Source organism: Callospermophilus lateralis, chromosome 12, assembly GCF_048772815.1.
Source record: "Callospermophilus lateralis isolate mCalLat2 chromosome 12, mCalLat2.hap1, whole genome shotgun sequence".
NCBI lineage: Eukaryota > Metazoa > Chordata > Mammalia > Rodentia > Sciuridae > Callospermophilus > Callospermophilus lateralis.
In genome coordinates this window covers 54,968,527-54,985,457 of record NC_135316.1, presented here as the reverse complement: position 1 = coordinate 54,985,457, position 16,931 = coordinate 54,968,527, and the positions used below count along the sequence as shown (strand labels likewise).

At 35.5% G+C, this 16,931-nt stretch overlaps 1 pseudogene; it reads right to left on the bottom strand.

Moving 5' to 3' along the window:
• Nucleotides 1-10,286: 10,286 nt before the first annotated feature.
• LOC143411393 (heterogeneous nuclear ribonucleoprotein A3 pseudogene) lies at nt 10,287-14,402 on the bottom strand (annotated as a pseudogene).
• Nucleotides 14,403-16,931: the final 2,529 nt, after the last annotated feature.

The window sequence follows — 16,931 nt, the reverse complement described above, 5'->3', positions numbered from 1 at the left end:
GACAAAGTTTATCAACTTGAAAAGAATATAGTCAACACAGAAAAGATGTTTAAATCCCATGAGCAATCTATTCAAGAGATATGGGATGTCATAAAAAAAACAAATTTGAGAGTCATTGGGATAGAAGAAGGCATAGAGAATCAAACCAAAGGAATGGACAACTTATTAAATGAAATAATTCTAGAAAACTTCCCAGAGATGAAAGATGAAATGGATTGCCAAATCCTGGAAGCCTACAGGACCCCAAATATTCAAAACCGTAATAGACCAACTCAAAGACATATAATTATGAAGATAGCCACCATACAGAACAAGGAGAGAATATTAAAAGCTACGAGAGAAAGGAGGCAAATTACATTCAGGGGTAAACCAATTAGGTTAACGGCTGATTTTTCATCACAGACTTTGAAAGCGAGAAGATCCTGGAACAATGTATTTCAAACGCTGAAAAATAATGGATTAAAACCAAGAATACTGTATCCAGCAAAATTAAGCTTCAGATTTGACAATGAAATTAAAATCTTCCACGATAAACTAAAGCTAAAAGAATTCGCAGCCAGAAAACCAGCACTGAAAAGCATTTTGAGCAAAATACGACAAGAAGAGGAATTGAAAAATAGTTCCCAAAACTAACAGCGGGAGGTATCTCAGTAAAGGAGGAAGAAAATAACTAAAAAGTAAAAACTAGCCAAACTAAAATAAATAAATAAATAAACATGACTGGAAGTACAAATCACATTTCAATTGTAACCTTAAATGCTAATGGTCTAAACTCACCAATCAAGAGACATAGGCTAGTAAACTGGACCAAAAAAACAAATCCAACAATATGCTGCCTTCAGGAGACTCATACGATAGGAAAAGACATACACAGGCTGAAGATAAAAGGTTTGGAAAACGCATACCACTCACATGGCCCTTGGAAGCAAGCAAGAGTGGCCATACTCATATCAAATAAAATCAACTTCAAACCTAAGTTAATCAAAAGGGATAAAGAAGGACACTATATACTGTTAAAAGGAACCATCCACCAACAAGACATAACAATTATCAATTTGTATGCACCAAACAATGGTGCTGCAGAGTTCATAAAACAAACTCTCCTCAAGTTCAAGAGTCAAATAGACTACAACACAATAATTATGGGTGACTTCAACACACCACTCTTGCCATTAGACAGATCCTCTAGACAAAAGCTGAATAAAGAAACTAGAGAACTCAATAGCACAATCAATAACCTAGACTTAACCGACACATATAGAATATATCAACCATCAACAAGTGGATACACGTTCTTCTCAGCAGCACATGGATCCTACTCAAAGATAGACCATATATTATGCCATAGGGCAACTCTTAGTAAATATAAAGGTGCAGAGATAATACCATGCACCATATCTGATCATAATGGAATGAAACTGGAAATCAATGATAAAAGAAGGAAGGAAAAATCCTACATCACATGGAAAATGAACAATATGTTACTGAATGATCAATGGGTTACAGAAGACATAAAGGAGGAGATAAAAAAATTCTTAGAGACAAATGACAATACAGACACAACACACCGGAATCTATGGGACACAATGAGAGGAGTTTTAAGAGGGAAATTCATTTCTTGGAGTTCTTTCCTCAAAAAAAGAAAAAAAAAAAAAAAAACAAACAAATGAACTCACACTACACCTCAAAAACCTAGAAAAGGAAGAGCAAAACAAAAGCAAATGTAGTAGAAGACAAGAAATAATTAAAATTAGAGCAGAAATCAACGAAATTGAAACAAAAACAAAAAAAAATTGAAAAAAACTAAAAGTTGGTTCTTTGAAAAAATAAATAAGATTGACAGGCCCTTAGCCATGCTAATGAAGAGAAGAAGAGAGAGAACTCAAATTACTAACATACGGGATGAAAAAGGCAATATCACAACAGACACTACAGAAATACAGAAGATAATTACAAAGTATTTTGAAACCCTATATTCCTATAAAATAGAAAATAGTGAAGATATCGATAAATTTCTTAAGTCATACAATCTGCCCAGATTGATTCAGGAAGACACACACAATTTAAACAGACCAATAACAAAGGAAGAAATAGAAGAAGCCATCAAAAAACTACCAACCAAAAAAAGCCCTGGACCGGATGAGTGTACAGTGGAGTTCTACAAAACCTTCAAAGAAGAATTAATACCAATACTTTTCAAGCTATTTCAAGAAATAGAAAAAGAAGGAGTTCTTCCAAATTCATTCTATGAGGCCAACATCACCCTGATCCGCCAAACCAGACAAAGACACTTCAAAGAAAGAAAACTACAGACCAATATCTCTAATGAATTTGGATGCAAAAATTCTAAATAAAATCCTGGCGAATTGAATACAAAAGCATATCAAAAAAATTGTGCACCATGATCAAGTAGGATTCATCCCTGGGATGCAAGGCTGGTTCAATATACGGAAATCAATAAATGTAATCCACCACATCAATAGACTTAAAGACAAGAACCATATGATCATCTCGATAGATGTAGAAAAAGCATTCAACAAAGTACAGCATCCCTTTATGTTCAAAACACTAGAAAAACTAGGGATAACAGGAACTTACCTCAACATTGTAAAAGCTATATATGCTAAACCTCAGGCTAGCATCATCCTAAATGGAGAAAAACTGAAGGCATTCCCTCTAAAATCTGGAACAAGACAGGGATGCCCTCTATCACCACTTCTATTCTATTTAGTTCTTGAAATACTAGCCAGAGCAATTAGAAAAAAGTAATTAAAGGCATAAAAATAGGAAAAGAAGAACTTAAATTATCACTATTTGCAGATGACATGATAATATATTTAACAGACCCAAAAGGGTCTACAAATAAACTGCTAGAGTTAATAAATGAATTCAGCAAAGTGGCAGGATATAAAATCAACACACATAAATCAAAGACATTTCTGTATATCAGCAACAAAACTTCTGAAATGGAAATGAGGAAAACCACTCCATTCACAATATCCTCATAGAAAATAAGATACTTGGGAATCAACCTAACAAAAGAGGTGAAAGATTTATACAATGAAAACTACAGAACCCTAAAGAGAGAGATAGAAGAAGATCTTAGAAGATGGAAAAATGTACCCTGTTCATGGATAGGCAGAACTAACATCACCAAAATGGCAATATTACCCAAAGTTTTCTACAGGTTTAATGCGATGCCAATCAAAATCCCAAAGGCATTTCTTGTAGATTAGATAAAGCAATCATGAAATTCATATGGAAAAACAAAAGACCCAGAATAGCAAAAGCAATTCTAAGCAGGAAGTGTGAATCTGGAGGTATAGCGTTACCAGAGTTCAAACAGTACTACAAAGCAATAGTAACAAAAACAGCGTGGTACCAGTACCAAAACAGGCGGGTGGACCAATGGTACAGAATAGAGGATACAGAAACCAATCCACAAAATTACAACTTTCTTATATTTGATAAAGAGGCTAAAAGCATGCAATGGAGGAAGGATAGCATCTTCAACAAATGGTGCTGGGAAAATTGGAAATCCATTTGCAACAAAATGAAACTGAATCCCTTTCTCTTGCCATGCACAAAAGTTAACTCGAAGTGGATCAAGGAGTTAGATATCAAATCAGAGACACTGCGTCTGATAGAAGAAAAAGTTGGCTATGATCTACATACTGTGGGGTCGGGCTCCAAATTCCTTAATAGGACGCCCATAGCCCAAGAGTTAATTACAAGAATAAACAAATGGGACTTACTTAAACTAAAATGTTTTTTTCTCAGCAAGAGAAACAATAAGAGAGGTAAATAGAGAGTCTACATCCTGGGAACAAATTTTTACCCCTCACACTTCAGATAGAGCCCTAATACCCAGAATATACAAAGAACTCAAAAAATTAAACAATAAGATAACAAATAACCCAATCAACAAATGGGCCAAGGACCTGAACAGACACTTCACAGAGGAGGACGTACAATCAATCAATAAGTACATGAAAAAATGCTCACCATCTCTAGCAGTCAGAGAAATGCAAATCAAAACCACCCTAAGATACCATCTCACTCCAGTAAGATTGGCAGCCATTATGAAGTCAAACAACAATAAGTGTTGGCAAGGATGTGGGGAAAAGGGTTCACTTGTACATTGCTGGTGGGACTGCAAATTGGTGCAGCCAATTTGGAAAGCAGTATGGAGATTTCTGGGAAAGCTGGGAATGGATCCACCATTTGACCCAGCTATCGCCCTTCTCGGACTATTTCCTGAGGATCTTAAAAGAGCGTACAATAGGGATATGGCCACATCAATGATCATAGCGGCACAATTCACAATAGCTAGACTGTAGAACCAACCTAGATGCCCTTCAATAGATGAATGGATAAAAAAAAATGTGGCATCTATACACAATGGAGTATTACGCAGCACTAAAAAATGACAAGATCATAGAATTTGCAGGGAAATGGATGGCATTAGAACAGATTATGCTAAGCGAAGCTAGCCAATCCTTAAAAAACAAATGCCAAATGTCTTCTTTGATATAAAGAGAGAAACTAAGAACAGAACAGGGAGGAAGAGCATGAGGAAAAGATTAACATTAAACAAAGACGAGTGGGAGGAGAGAAAGGGAGAGAGAAGGCAAAGCATATGGAAATGGTAGGAGACCCTCAATGTTACACAAAATTACATATAAGAGGTTGTGAGGGGAAAGGGGGGGGACAAGGGAGAGAATTGAACAACAGCAGATGAGGTAGAGAGGGAAGACGGGAGGGGAGGGGTGGGGGGATAGTAGGGGATAGGAAAGGCAGTAGAATACAACAGTCACTAATATGCCATTATGTAAAAATGTGAGTGTGTAACCGATGTGATTCTGCAATTTATATTTGAGGTAAAAATGGGAGTTCATAACCCAATTGAGTTAAATGTATGAAAGATGATATATCATGAGCTTTGTAATGTTTTGAACAACCAATAAAAAAATAAAAAATAAATAAAAAATAAAATTTTTTGTTGTTCTAGGAAATCCTTCAGCATCATTAGCCATTATCTCAAAGAACAATAAATGTCAGGTAAGGTTAATCATCAATGACAATTGATCCAGCTCTATATTTAATGTAATTTAATAGTCATTTATGACTGTGTGTGTATAGCAGCATATGAGTTGATCACTCTTGCTTTTACTAAGAATTTCATTAAAAAATAAATCATTTCAAATTTCTTCAAGAACAACAAATTCGTTTAAACAAAACCAAAAATCTGGTATATTAAAAGTTGAATCTTTACCAATTCAATATTCTAGTGGTAGAAACTTAGTTGAAGTTTAATGTCTCCATTTAGAGAAGTATATCTATACTAATAGCACAATCATAATATTGAAATAATTGCTTTTTTATGTTGTACAAAACCTAACTGAAAACTGTAAGATCAGAAATAGAAGAATAGAAGTCATAATCTTACCAGGGTACTCCCGTGTGTAAAAGTTCTTTTATTAGAGTTTCAGAGTCATAAAATACTTATCATGATATAAAGGAAGTGGGGCATAAAATTTTGGTTTATGAAGGAATCCATTTTGGGCCCTATCCATGTGTCTTTTATAAAGCCAAACATCGCTGGCATGGTGGCACACACTTGTAATCCCAGTGGGTTGAGAGGCTGAGTCAGGAGGATTGAGAGTTCAAACCCAGCTTCAGCAAAAGTGAGGAATAAGCAAATTTCAGTGATACAAAATAGGGCTGGGGATGTGTCTCAGTGGCTGACTGCCCCTGAGTTCCATCTCCAGTACTTCCCCATCAAAAAAAAAAAAAAAAAACTAAAAAATATTATAATGTGAGACCAAAAGCACATAAAATTAACAACATGTAATTATATCTATAATAAAATTAATTAATGTTTTCTTTATAATTCTATTGCTAAATAGTAATCTGAATTATTTTACATTTCTTTTCTTGTAGGTATGTTAGGATGATCATGCTTTCTGTCTACATATTTCACTTTTTGAAGAATTGTATGCAGCGACCCATGCCTGTAACCCTAGCTATTCATGAATCCTAGGCAGGAAGACTTGAAAATTCAGACAATTAATGAGATTCTAACTAAAAATAAAAAAAATAAATAAATAAAAGGGGATGAGATGAAGCAAAGTGGTAGGAATCTTTGATTTCAGACCCTAGAACCATAAACAAAACAAAACAAAACAAAAACAGGTTTACCTTAATAATCTGTTTCCCAAACGTTAAAAAACAAAATCCTACAATGTTTAATTTTAAAGACACTAATTTTCAATTTCAACATGAATGAATAGAAGTGTGAATATGACAGAAGCTGAATGAGATTGGTTCTTGTTCTATAGCTGAATCCGAGATAGTGATTCCTCTTTTAAACTGCTTCCTATCATCAAAGTATGAGCCTCTGACCACACTCTATGCTAATAATAATAGCCTTTCCCTTTGCCCCTAAATTCTCCCAATCAATTCTTCTTTGTCCTTTATAATAACAATTTGCACTTAACATTAAGTTACTGGAAGGTTCTGCAAATGACAACCATGGAAATAACCATCTTCTCTAATCCTTAGCAAGAAGCAGAACTCAAAATGGAATCAGCAGATAAAAGACTGGAAACTTGAGAAGCAAAACTTTATAGTATCATCTCAGTTGATTGCCTCAGGGTTGAACTTTAAAATATTCCTGGGGAGTTTAAAGCTATAAATTTCAAACTCATGGTTTTTCTTTGTATCATAATGGATCAAGATAATAGCTGACACATCATTCTAATTTTTCATCATTAGTCCATATGTTACAGAAATTGGTGTTTAATCTTTTTGAAAAGGGACATTTACCTTTGACTAGATTAATTTATTAAATTCCCTTGAAAAACTGTAAAACAGAATATTTTACAAGAAAAACAGATTTAAAGAAAATATTGGGCTAGTTAATAGAACTTATAACTATGAAAATGCTTCTCATAACATGTTAAAGGAGATAAAATTATCTTCTAAAATGACTTTTATTGGTTTTCACATATGCAGTCATCTGTACAAAAATTTTGTCCTCAGTGCTATAAGAATTTAACAAAAAGTAAAGGAAATTGGTACTCATAATTGCAAATCTGTTATATTTCTAAAACACCAGTCGCAAATTCAATACATGCATTGGTTGTTGGGCTGAGGGAGAGGATGAAACTAGAGAGGAAGATGACAAGAGGCAAATATGACTCAGAGAAATATAATACAGAAATTCTGACCCAATTTGTCCAGACTCATAATCCTTTTGATTTATACATGATCATTGTATAAAATCTTTACTTAATTTTGATGCCTCCTCAACAGAAGACCCATACATGTTGGAAAAGGACCATTGAAGGTAACTTCTTTCATTACTATGTAAGAAATTCTATCAGAAGGAAGCAAATAAGTCATATTTTCTGTACCATATGCATTCAACTGTGCCTCTAATCCTGTAGATTTAGTAATTGTTTCATTTTACTTTCTTATTTTATTTAGAATAACTAGCTACTCTACAGAGAATTGTTTTTCTTCATTTTCACTCTACTGGGCAAAATTCTGTTTAATCCTGGAAATAATTAATCCTTATGATTATAGTTTTTTGTTGCAGATTTAATTAAGCACAGAAAATTCCAAATAGTGAGTGATCTTGGGTTTTTATTTATTCATATATATATATATTTATATTTATGTACATTTATATTTTTACATGGAAAATTTTATATTAATGTATAATATAAACAAGATGTTTTGAAGCATTTATACATTATGGAATTAATAATCTCAATTTAGGTAAATAGCATATGCATTATCTCTTAGAGTTGTTATTTTGTAGTAAGAATAATTAATATATCCACTTTATTTGCATTTTTCAGAAATACAATATGTTATCATTAGCTGTAGTTACTATGTTGATGAATAGATCTCTTAAACATATTCCTTCTATTTCACTACAGCTATATATCCTAACTAAAATCCTTCCAAACCTTCTCACCCCTGTGAATGCATTACCATCTGGTAACCGATTTATCCCTTGCTTCTTGGAATCAACGTTTTTTATCGTCCACATATGAGTGAGATAATACAGTATTTTTAATTCTATTCCTGATTTATCTCACTTTTCCTAATATCTGCCCTTCATTTGAGACAACAAAATTTCCTTCTATTTTGTGGCTGAATAACATTACATTGTATATATAAACCATATTTTTCTTATCCTTTTATTCATTGATGAACACTTTCTTTGATTCCATGAATAATGCTAAAATACACATGGGATTGTAGATATCCCCTCTCTCCACATACCAATATAATTTCTTTGGATATGTACTCAGTAGATGGATTTCTAAATTGTTGTGGTAGTACAATTTTTAAATTTTTGAGCTATCTCCATATTTTTTTCCATGATGTATGTGCCAATTTTCATTGCCATCAACAGTGTGTAAGTGATCCCTTTTCATTTTGTACCACTCAACTACATTTCCAGTCTTCTCTAAAATTTTTATTTTGAAACACAGTTTTGCTATATTGCCTACGTTGGCCTCAAATTTGTAATGCTCCAGCCTCAGACTCCAGAGTATCTTGGATTAGAGGTGTGCACACCACAGTAGGCAAATATTACCTTTTCATTATATCCTGGATAATACTTACTTTCTTTTGTATTTTTTCGTTAGTGACCATTTTAACAGGTACAAAGTGATCTTCAAACTAGAATTTTGAGGTGAAACTCCATTTATTCTTCTGCAGCCAGGTCGGGGCTGCACAATCTGCAGGTCTCTGCAGCTCCTAAGTGTTGCAGCTCTTAATGGTAGGTCATGCCCTCCAGTATTGCAGCAGACCCGGCAGCTCATCTTCAATTTCTTCTTCTTTCTGGGTTCTTGTCTTGTGAATTCAAAGAATAAAATCCACAGAATTCAAAGAGTGAGTATAATGGTTGGATATATTGAAGAACAGAAACAGAACCCTTGAAATATAAGAGGGGACCCAATATCAGGGTTTCTTCTTCTGAGTATTCTATTTTAGGGGGTTTATAGCACTTGGTTCACTACTATTGGTACAAATTTATGAAAAATAGGGCTTGGAGCTTTACTAACACTGTTGGTCAAATCTTGAGTCTCAACTTGCATTCAAGTCTGTCCCCCTTCCGTTTTCTCAAGGCTGGTCAGGAAATGGGAGGTTGAGGTCTTGGGATGCGTGGAGTGGGCTCCATATCCATTTTAGGCCTGTCCCTAAAGGATCACAGGTCTGCAGGTGTGCCTGTGTGCTAGCTCACCACACCTCAGGCTCTCTGGGCCTGTATGGCAGGCTCCATGTAGTTTTAGGACCTGCTTGCCAGTGTATGATCTGACCTACCCAAGCTGCCACTGCACTGCATCATATTCCACTGTTGGGCTACCACTTCTGAACAGGTACCAGTAGGCCAGATGCAGAGCTTGGCAACTGGGGAGCCATCTGAATATCACATTGTGTTTTTTAATTTGTGATTCCCAGATAATTAGTGATTCTGAATTTTTTTTTCATATATTTGTGGGCTACTTGCTTTATTTACTTATTCATAAATATCTATCCAGGTTCTTTGGCCAGTGCTTTTATTTGCATTTTTGTCATTTCTCATTCCTCTGGCTATCTATCAATCTGTAATTGCTCTAATTGGATCTGCAGAATTTTATTTTATTTCTTATAATCCTTTTTCACTTTTTTTTTTAATTTTCTTGCCTGTGCTTCTGGAATTATACCCAATAAGTCATTTTCCATACCAGTATAAAGCTTTTTCCCCTCTTATCTTCTAGTAATTTTAGTTTCAGGTCCTATATTTGTTTTTAATGAATTTTAGATTGATTCTTATATATCATATGCTTGTATAATTTTATTCTTTCGCATATGGATATTATTTTTTAAATATGATTTTTTTGGAAAAGTTAAAAATTCCTTAATTTTTATTCCTGGTACCACTACCACAATTTACAGGGCAATATACCTGATGTAATGAAAAGAAAAAGAAAAAGACAAAGCTACAACAGATAAAAGACCTCAGGAATGTACATCTAATTGACACTACATTGCATTAATCAATAGCCGCACTTTTTGCAAACTGTGGCTATGACAGTCCTGAACAAGAAGGGTTTCCTGTTTAAGCTGCAGTAACTTTTCTGACTATGGATCATCGTTGTTCTGTGGCAGATTTTTACAGTTCCTGTAATGCATTTGGGACGACTGTCTCAAAGTAACCTGCAGCTTTCCTGACAACTCCTTGCTCTCTCTCCTGCTAAGAACTTAGCCCTTTTCTTCTGTTTTTAAAACCTTCTGCTACCATATCCACCACTTCCACCACCAGATACATAACCACCACCATAGGAACTGCCGGAGCTTCTTCCACCAAAACTTCCCCCCTTCATGGGTCCATAATTTGATTGCTGTTGTCCACTGTAATTTCCAAAATCATTATAGTTCCCACCACCACCATAGTTACCACCATCAAAATTTCCTCCTTCATTGTAACCATCATATCCTCCTCCACCACCATATCCACCACCTTGGTTTCCATATCCTGGTCCACCACCATAATCTCCTCTACTACTATAACCAGGATCACCACCATAGTTGCCACCATCACCTCCAAATCCACTATATCCACTATCACCTCCTCCGTAACTACCTCTGCTGCCACAACCTCCACCAACATAGTTTCCTCTTCCACCAAAGTTTCCGCCATGGCCAAAGTTACCTCCACCACCTCCAGAGTTTCCTCCACGACCCATAAAGTTGCCAGATCCACCTCCATGACCTCTTTGTGATCCAGCAGACTGCATCTCTTGTTCAGAAAGGGCCTTTTTCACTTCACAATTGTGCACATTAATAGTGTGGTATTTCTGAACAATAATTTTGTCAACTGTATCATGATCATCAAAAGTTACGAAAGCAAATCTCTTTTTCCCACTCTGCCTGCCTTCCATAACTTCTATGGTTTCAATCTTGCCATATTTTACAAAGTAATCTCTCAAATTATTATTCTTCTGTATCTTCTTTAATACCACCAACAAAAAATTTCTTCACTGTTAGATGGGCACCAGGCTTTACAGAAGCCTCTCTAGAAACAGCTCTCTTTGGTTCCACTACCTGCCCATCAACCTTGTGTGGCCAAGCACACATTGCTGCATCCACCTCTTCAACACAAGAGTAAGTCACAAAACCAAAGTCCCTGGAACGTTTTGTTTGGGGGTCTCTCATTACCACACAACCTGTGAGTGTGCCCCATTTCTCAAAATGTTCTCTTAAACTATCATTTGTAGTTTCAAAGCTCAGACCACCAATAAACAGCTTCCTCAATTGCTCTGGTTCCTTTGGATCATGGCCCCGGAGGCCATCTGCGGCATTTCTACTGGGCCGCCTCCTGACTGCTCCTCCAATCCCACGCTCCTTCCCAGCGGTGCAGCGAGGCAGCGGCCATTGTGAGCCAATGCCTAAATATGATTATTTAAAAAGAGATTTTTTTCTGTCCCATTGCATGTCTCTGGCATCTTTTTCAGAGATTCATTGACTCCAAATTTATTCTGGGTTCCTTGTTCTGTTCTATTGAAGTATATATCTGTCTTAATGCCAGTGTCATGCCATTATGTGTGAATGGGTGAAACAAAATTATCTGACTGTATTTTACCTACAGGATACTTTCTTTAAGTAAATATAGGCAGAATGTCAAGAAACACATATAAAAACCAAAAAGAAAGAAGTCATACCTTTTATTAGACAATAGCTGAGTCAGAAATTCTCATGAGAAGTAATGATAAAGGGGTCAATTTTTTTTTTTAAAGAGAGTGGAGAGAGAGAGAGACAGAGAGAGAGAATTTTTTAATATTTATTTTTTTAGTTTTTCGGCAGGCACAACATCTTTGTATGTGGTGCTGAGGATCGAACCCGGGCCGCACGCATGCCAGGCGAGCGCGCTACCGCTTGATCCACATCCCCAGCCACAAAGGGGTCAATTTGTAAAGGAATCATAAACATTGTAAATGTAAATGCACCTAAAGCTAGTTCTCCTAAATATATACAATATGTATTAGCAGAACTGAAGGAAGAAATGGGCAGCAAGATAATAGTAGTTGGGTACTTCAATAATATACTCTCAACTATGGCTGGATCATCTAGAAAGAAAAATCAATATAAAAATATTGAATTTGAATAACAATATAGATAAAATTGGTTTATCAAATACATGCAGAAGATTACATTAAAACAACAATTTTTTTTTCAATTTATATACAACAAATACTCCTAAATAGATTATATGTTAGGTTATAAAACAAGACTTAGAAAATTTAAGAAAATTGAAAACTTATAAAGTAATATTGCTGAACTGCATGATAAGAAAAACAATAAAAAGAAGAAAATTGGAAAATATCAGTGGAAATTAAACAGCATATTCTTGAAAAACAATGAATCAAAGAAGAACTAAATGAAGAGAATTTGCAAAGCAGGTTTGCTAGTTACCAATCCCAAGAGAAGACTCTTATTACATGGAATAGCAAAGATTATCTCTATTTCAACTATCAGAAAAAAAAAATGAGCACATGTATTTATGCCTATTTAATTCAGGGTTACAGTTTATGCCTAGCATGTACTACTTTCCCACTTATCTGAATCCAGTATGACAGAGTATGCTCACATCAAGTTATACAAATTGTGTTCATTACATACTGACTGGTTCTATTACAAAGACTGAGTCAAAATTTGTCACAATGGTAAAAGAAGGGACAGAAATCTCAGATCAATATAAGTTGTTCATCCAAGTCTCAAGAAAATCACTGAAAGTATTGAGAGACTTGATACTCATGTTCTACTTTGCAATACAGAAGTAAGATTCTGAGAGATACCCATCCCTGAGTTATATATTTCAAGATCATGTGACACACTTGGAAAATATTTGAAGGGCTTCCTTCTCACGGTGGAGTCAAAAGTTTGGGCAGCTCTAGACTGTTTTCTTTCTAACTTAAGATGCTAGATGCCTTAGAAGTCACAAATCATGGTCTGGGACTTTTCAAGCAGTTTTATCATATGATATTGACTTTCAATACTTTGTTATTCTTGATAACTATGCACCATAAAGTGGAAAGAACTAGCCAATCCATGGACACCAAGAGAATTATACTGAAGAAATGAGAAAATATCTTTTGACAAATTAAAATAGAAACACACCATATAAAAACTTATGCTATACACTAAAGCAGTTCTAAAAGCAAAGTATACAGCAGTAAATACTGAAATTAAGAATAAAGAAAGTTATCAAGTAAATAACTTATGTTATACCTCAAAGAACCAGAAAAAGAAGAACAATTTAAGATGAAAAACAAAAGATGGAGAAATAATAATAAATATTGGGGCAAAAAAATAAATTAATTAAAGATCAATGACACTGAGTTGTTTTTTAAATAAAATAAATGAAATTCACAAACTTTAGCCTAGTGTAAGAAGAAAGAAGTATCAAATAAATATCCTCTAAAATGAAAGAGGAGACAAACATCATTTCACCTGATACCACAGGAACCAAATGGATCAGATGCAAAGAAATTGATTACCCTAGAAGAAATGTGCAAGTATCTAGAAACTTACAAGATACTAAGACTAAATAATGAATAGAAAATCTAAACAGACCTACCATGAAATTGAATCGATGATGATGATGATGATGATGATGATGATATGAAGAAGAAGAAAAAAAAAGAAGAAAGAAAAAGAAGGAGAACAGCAAAAACAATAAAAACAACTTCTAGTGAAAAAGAAGATGGGACATGATGTGATGGCATGAGAACTGAATGCTATCAAACATTTGAAGTATGACACCAATGGTGATCATACACTCCAAAAAGCTCAAATGGCTGGATCACTTGTAAACCCTTTTTAAGAAGCAAACATTCCATTGATATCAAAGTCAGATGATGCTATATAAGAAAATCACTGCCCAACATCCTTAATAATCATAAATTCAAAAGTCCTTAACAAAACATTGTCAGAAAATTTCCATACCACATTAAAAGTATCCTATACCATGATCCAGAATGATTCAACATAAACAATTGTTTTAATTAGCTTTTCCATCACTGTGACCAAAAGATCTGACAAGAATATAAAAGCGAAGGAAATTTGATTTTTGCTTGTGGTTTGCAAGGTCTCAGGTCATAGTCAGCTGATTCCATAGCTTTGGATTCTAGGTGAAGGGCAGAAAGGTATGGTGATAGAAAGAAGCTTAAAACATGACGATAAGAAAAAAGAGAGAGCTCTGCTTACCGGGGACAAAATAAATCCCAAAGTCAGCCATGTTCTATTTACCTACAGTTATCACCTGTGAATGGAGTAAGCCTGCTGCTTAGTTTATAGCTCTCATGATCTAATAATTTCACTTCTGAATATTCTTGCATTGTATCGCAAATGAGTTTTAGGGGTATACCTCATAATAAAACCGCAACATTCTGCCCTTGTTCCCCAAAAGCTCATGTTCATCTTACAATGCAAAATACATCTAGTCTAAGAGTCCCCACAGTTTGAACAGTTCTAAGCACTGCCCCAAATCTAGTTCACATTCAAAGTCTCTGAGACTCAAGGCAAAATCTTCATTGTTTTCCCCTATACAGATCAAAAACAAGTTGCATATATCCAATATATGAAGTCACAGAGTAAATATTTTTATTCCAAAAGTGAGAAATAGGGTCATAGATACGAGATGGAAGAAGAACAAAATCCAACTGGGGAAACAAGTCCTGTAGCTCCACAACCAGCATCTGGGTCACAGGGCATCCTAATATCCCCAAAGGGCTTCTGTAGCTATATCCATATGGCTTTGCTGGTTACCACCCACATGGCCTATTTCTTGAAATTGTCTTTGCTCAATTCTTGTAGCATTCATTGTCAGATGACCCATGTTACTGGCATCTCTTAATAATGGGGTTTCTCCACTTGCAGTTTTGGTTTTCTTCTCACATCTTCACAGATTGTCTACTTAGGGGCTACCTGCAGTAATGTTGACGTTCTATTCTTTAGCTGTCCCACCCAATAGTTTCTTTGAAACTTGCGGTAAATACTTGTATGATCCAAACACCAGCACACTGAATTCCTGCAGAATCAGCACCATGTGGTTGACACCAAGGTCTGCCACCATGTCAAATAGTACCCATGCTTTCTGGTACTATGGTTGCAGCAGCTTCTGACTGCCTGGACTGCTGAACCCGATGAAAAACTTCCTAAACACCCCCACTCCCTTGTAAAAACAGTGTCTCCATAGTTTCAAAGGAATTTTTGCTTTTAAACCATTTAATCTAAGATAGGTGTGATCTTTCCAATCCCAGGATGCCCTCAAGATATCTTTCTTATTTTTTTAGGACACAGTACTTTGCATTTCTTAAGTAGCTATAATCTCTTTAACAATCATAACTTCTTTAGATTTAATTTTACTCTCAGTTTTAAGGCCAAACTGCAGGTTTTTCAGATCTTTATGCTCTGCTTTTTGCTCCTGATTATCATGATAAACTTGGCTAAGTTGCTAGCAATAACCATGCCACCTCCAAGGATATGATGCCCTAAAATTTACATTGTCTGATTAATTTATCACCTTGAAATTAATTATCAGAGAAAGTCTCAGAACATGACAAAATATAGCCAATTTCATTGCAAGAGCATAACATGAATGGCCTCTAGTGTTATTTCCAAAAGAGTACCATTCTTCCTCTGAAAATTTATGTGCTCTGTCTTTACTGTCTGCAAACCAGTTTAGTCTTCTGAATCACATAGCCATTTTGGTCTTCATAAAGATCCTATTTCTAGGTACCTATTTCTATTTTAGTCTGTTGGTTGGTGGGGGGGGGGTTATTTTTGTTATTGTTGTTGCTGTGGCCAAAATGCCTGACAAGAATAACCTAAAATAAGAAAAGTTGATTTCATTTCATGGTTACAAAAGTCTCAGTTCCTAGACAGGAGATGCCACAGCATAGCTCTGGGTCTAAGGTGAGCCATGAGAGAAGTTTGTGGCAGAGAAAAGCATCTCAGGACACGGTAACAAGGAAGCAGAGAGATAACTCTGCTCATCAGGGAAAAAATATAAATGTAAAATCATGCCCCCAGTAACCTAGTTTAACTGGCCACACACTACCTGCTTACAATCATCACCCAGTTAATTTAATATAAATTATGAAGCAAATGAACAGACATTCAGTCAGCCACTGAGGCACACAAGCTGGAGAGCCTAAGAAGACCTGGACTGACATCCCATCACTTGTCATTGTTTGCCTGATCCTCTACATGGTCCTCACTGCTCTCAAACTCTACAGCCACATCTTGACCCTGGTGAGAGCCATAACTTCTCCCTATGAGATCCCCTCCTCAACTGACCACCCATCAACTCCACCCCGGGAGAAGCCTACATTGGTTCCATATCTGATCATCACAGTCTTAGTGCGTATGCATCTCCTGAACTTAAACCCCAAGGCTTGAGACTTTTGATCTGACACTTGAACTTAGTACACAGAGGGAATGTCTGTTATGAGCCTGTCATGATTAAGTGTGTTTGCAGAGCTTAGAATTAATTAATCTAGAATTGTTTGCTGTGAATTAATTAATCTAGAATGGTTTGCTGTGAATTAATTTATCTGGCATGGTTTGCTGTGAATTGATTATGTCTATTTCAGTGCCTAACATTAAGAATTGCCGTTTTCTTGATTAAGAACCTATAGAGTGAAGTTGTATAGAGTGATTTGAGTGACTAAAGCATTGTAAAGTGCAGAAATTCCTGGTCATTTTTTATTTCTCCCCATGAACAGTGTAAGTCACACCTTTGCCCATGGCGACAGGTTGGGAGATTGGGTGACTTTCGTAGTTCTATTATGTTTTGTTTTGTTTTTGTCTACAATTCTGCGTTAATTTTCTCAATTATGGTTTAACCAAATAGAACCTTTGGT